Source organism: Artibeus jamaicensis, unplaced genomic scaffold (genome assembly GCF_021234435.1).
Source record: "Artibeus jamaicensis isolate MK-2021 breed Jamaican fruit bat unplaced genomic scaffold, CSHL_Jam_final contig_588, whole genome shotgun sequence".
Classification (NCBI taxonomy): domain Eukaryota; kingdom Metazoa; phylum Chordata; class Mammalia; order Chiroptera; family Phyllostomidae; genus Artibeus; species Artibeus jamaicensis.
The window spans coordinates 5,068,963-5,072,669 of record NW_026521895.1 but is presented as its reverse complement, the minus strand read 5'-3'; the positions used below and the strand labels follow the sequence as shown (position 1 = coordinate 5,072,669).

The window sequence follows — 3,707 nt, the reverse complement described above, 5'->3', positions numbered from 1 at the left end:
TTTTCTAATGATACCTGCACAAAAGAAGGTTTTTATTTTTTTAGCATTATTCTTACTACAATAGTATGAATTTACTTATCCGGACTACCCCTGGTTTCTGAAGATTGAAAAAACCACACTGTGAGTTCCAGGATGTTCAGAGAAAAAACAATCTGGAATAAGACCCCCAAATGGAAGTTTTTGTTCCCTTGAAAAGTGGTCTTCACAGTGAGTGTGCTAATAGGGCAGAAAGAAACTGGTAGAAACTTGGTATTTTACTCAGGCAAAATACCAGGAAGATACTTGGCAAAATAGTTCTCACACTGATAAATACTTACTAAAAACAAATATTTTTGCCTTTTTGTCTGTTGCATATGTTATAATAATAACTGCAATTTCTGTGGAATATACTGTATCAAGTGTAGACTTGATGTACATTGTTGATTGTTCCCTGCTATTCCAAAACACCCATCCAACACCTACCAGGGCAGGTAAGGAGATTTGTGAATTTTTTTAGAATTTTAAAAACAGCTTTATTGAGTTATGATTAATATACAATAAACTGAACATATTTTATGTGATTAATTTAGTAATTTTTCTTCTTTTTTTTAAAGTAAGTCTGTGTTTGTTTGGCTGCTTGAGAGGGATGAAGAGGGAGGACTGGGTGGCCCTGTTGCTGGGCGGCCATGCTTCACTGGCTTATAGGTGATGGAGAACTCACCCAGGTAGTGGACAATCATCTCTGGCTTGATTTCTGCCTGGTTGAAGGTCTTTCCGTTGTACACTGCCCATCACCTCTGGCAGGATGATTGTGTCCCACAGCTGTGTCTTCACTACTGCAGGCTTCTTTATAGGTGGTGCTTCCTTCTTCTAGCGCCTTAGCAGTGAGTGTGGCTTCCACTGCAGGCCTCGGTTCCCCTGCAGCAGTGGCCTGGCACTCTAGAGCTGCATTAGCTGCTCATAGGACAAGTCAAGCAGCTCGTAGAGATCCACACCCAGTCGGTGAACTTGCAGAGGGTCCACTACTTCCTCTCCTCCACTTCCGCCAACTTGTTGGCTCTTCAGCAAGGACCACCCACCCTGCTGAGTTAAAAAAAGTATTTTTATTAGTATATTTGATTGATTATGCTATTACAGTTTTCCCAATTTTCCCCTTTATTCCCCTTCTACCCTGCACCCCCAGCCCTTCAGCATCTCCCCCTTAGTTCATGTCTATGGGTTGTACATATAAGTTCTTTGAAATCTGTTTCCTATACCATTTTTGAACGCTCCCTATCTATTTTATGCCCACCAATTATGCTTCTTCTTCCCTGTACCTTTTCCCCCTATTCCTCCCCTGCCTCTCCCCACTGAAATCCCTTCCCATGATATGTCCATTTCTCTGATTTTTCTGTTCCTGTTCAAATTGTTTGCTGTTTTTGTTTTCTTTTTTTTCTAGGTTCATTTGTTGATAGCTGTGAGTTTGTAAGTTTTAACATAGGAATGCACTCATGAAACCTTCCCCTTCAAACCTTCACTATCAAAATAACACATTCATTGCCTCAAAGTTTACTTTGTACCATTTTTGAATCGAAATTTTCTTGCCTTGTAGCTTTTTTAGAAACTGAGACTTCAAGTCTATAATTTTCCATTAAATTCCATATTATCCAAGGAAATATTGTTACAACAAATGGCACAATACTGACAGAGTTAGCTAGATCTGAATAGGATTCACGCTCCCAAGTGCAGTTTCCTCTGCTTGTGTTCGAACTCAACTTCTCTTGTTCTTTCTTTTTTGTAAGTCTTATTGTTCTTGCTCTATTTGTTGCTGTTATTTTTCTTCTTCCCTACCTGTTCTGCTTTCTCTTCTTCCTTTCTTCCTCTTTTTGCACTTTTTCCTGCTCCATTTTCTTCTTTGTTCATTTCTCATCCTCACCTTCTAGCCTCTCTTCTCCTCCTCAAGGTCAACTCCCCCACAGCTCACCCAGAGCAACAGACCAGATCATCTTCTATATTTTATGTTAAAAAAAATAGACGCTTGCATCTCTTTGAAAAAGGGAAGTTCAAAGTACCTTACTTCCTAGAAGCAGGAACTCCTAACATTATTTTGAACAAATGACATCATTTTCTATACACAGTTTTGTAATGAGATTTACCTGCTTCACTATGTCAAATACACTTATTACTATGCATAGATCGACCTGACTTCTAAATAGATAATTTTTTAAATAGTTGCATAAAGTTCTATCAATTTTCAGTTATATAACTTTTTAAATTAAACAATGCTACTATTAACATCCTTAAAAATATGTTTGTATACATATATTTAATATATCCATAGGAAGCAACTATTACATAGAAGTAGAAGTGTTGTAAAATTATTTTTGATAAACATGGAAGAATTTAAGAAATGGTATAGAAATTTATACCATAGCAACAGTGTTTGAGAATAATATGTAATATTTTATCATTTAAAAAATAAAAATATTGAGCAACATATGTAGGGTACACCACCATAATTTCAGTTAATACAAAATATTTTGAACACTGGAAAATGTTCCTAACATTTACAAAAGCAAGCTAGCTAGCAACTTGACTTTAATAATGATTACGTTTTTGAAAAGGCAGAGGAGACCTGGACAAATGTTTCTAGTTGCACCCAATGCTGGAATTTGTCAGAGTGTTTCGATGAAACAAAATTAATTTTTTTTCAGATTTTATTTATTTATCTTTAGAGGGGAAGGAAAGGAAAGAAGGAGAGAAATATTAATGTATGGTTGCCTCTTGTGCATCCCCTGCTGGAAACTGGCCTGCAGTTCAGGCATGTGCCCTGACTGGGAATCGAACCACGACCCTTTGGTTTGCAGGCCTGTGCTCAATCTACTGAACTACACCAGCCAGGGCCAAAATTAATTTTTTAAAGAAAAAAGACATTCTATAGGCAAGTTTTATGAAAGAATTTTAGTGGAAAAAAGGGATTTGAGCTTATGGAAAGGGGTTTTGGTTGGGAGCAATAGCTGAACCAAAAGTCAACCAAAAGAGTGAGACACCTATGCCCTGGAAGTTAATTAGTTCCTTAATAGAAGGGAAAATTTGACTGTGAATTGTCTGGAAAAGAAGACAATAGTCTTGGTAGGAGGGTTTAAATTTGTTCAAACCTTGTAGCAAATACTTAGAAATTCATATTTGGAACAAAAAGAAGTTGAAAGCCACTGTAGCTTTTAAGAGAGGGAATGATGTTATCCAAACAACATTTATGGAAGATTATTCTGGCAGCTGTGTTGGACTTCTTTAGTTGCCTTTCAGTTTATTGCCTGATTGCAAGTAGCATTTCGAAATATGGTAGAAAGAACATTAGAAAAATCTAAAATGCCTCATCTGTAAAAAGCCATAGTGTACTGGTATGTCGTATATATATTTTATTTTTAAGAAAAAATAATATTAAACATTTTGATAATGTGATTATAACTCATGCCCCTCAGAAGGAAGAAGTAACTCAAACAGTGTTTCCGCAAGAGTCTTACTAAATTACACATATAATAAATAAATTATATTTTCAAATATGCTCCAAACAGTGAGCAGTTGTCTGATATAGATGTCTTGTCCATTTTCAAAGCAGTGAAATTTCTTGGAATTACTGTGCATGTATTTATTTAAAATAAATACTATAGGAGTAACTTTTCTGCATTTGAGTCCTTCCCACACTTATGGAAATGACTGCTCTGAGTCTGAATAGGAATACACTTTAT

The 3,707-nt window shown here is 36.2% G+C and overlaps 1 pseudogene; it reads right to left on the bottom strand.

The window, feature by feature from the left end:
- Window positions 1-552: 552 nt before the first annotated feature.
- On the bottom strand, window positions 553-3,289 carry LOC119064014 (40S ribosomal protein S15-like; annotated as a pseudogene).
- Window positions 3,290-3,707: the final 418 nt, after the last annotated feature.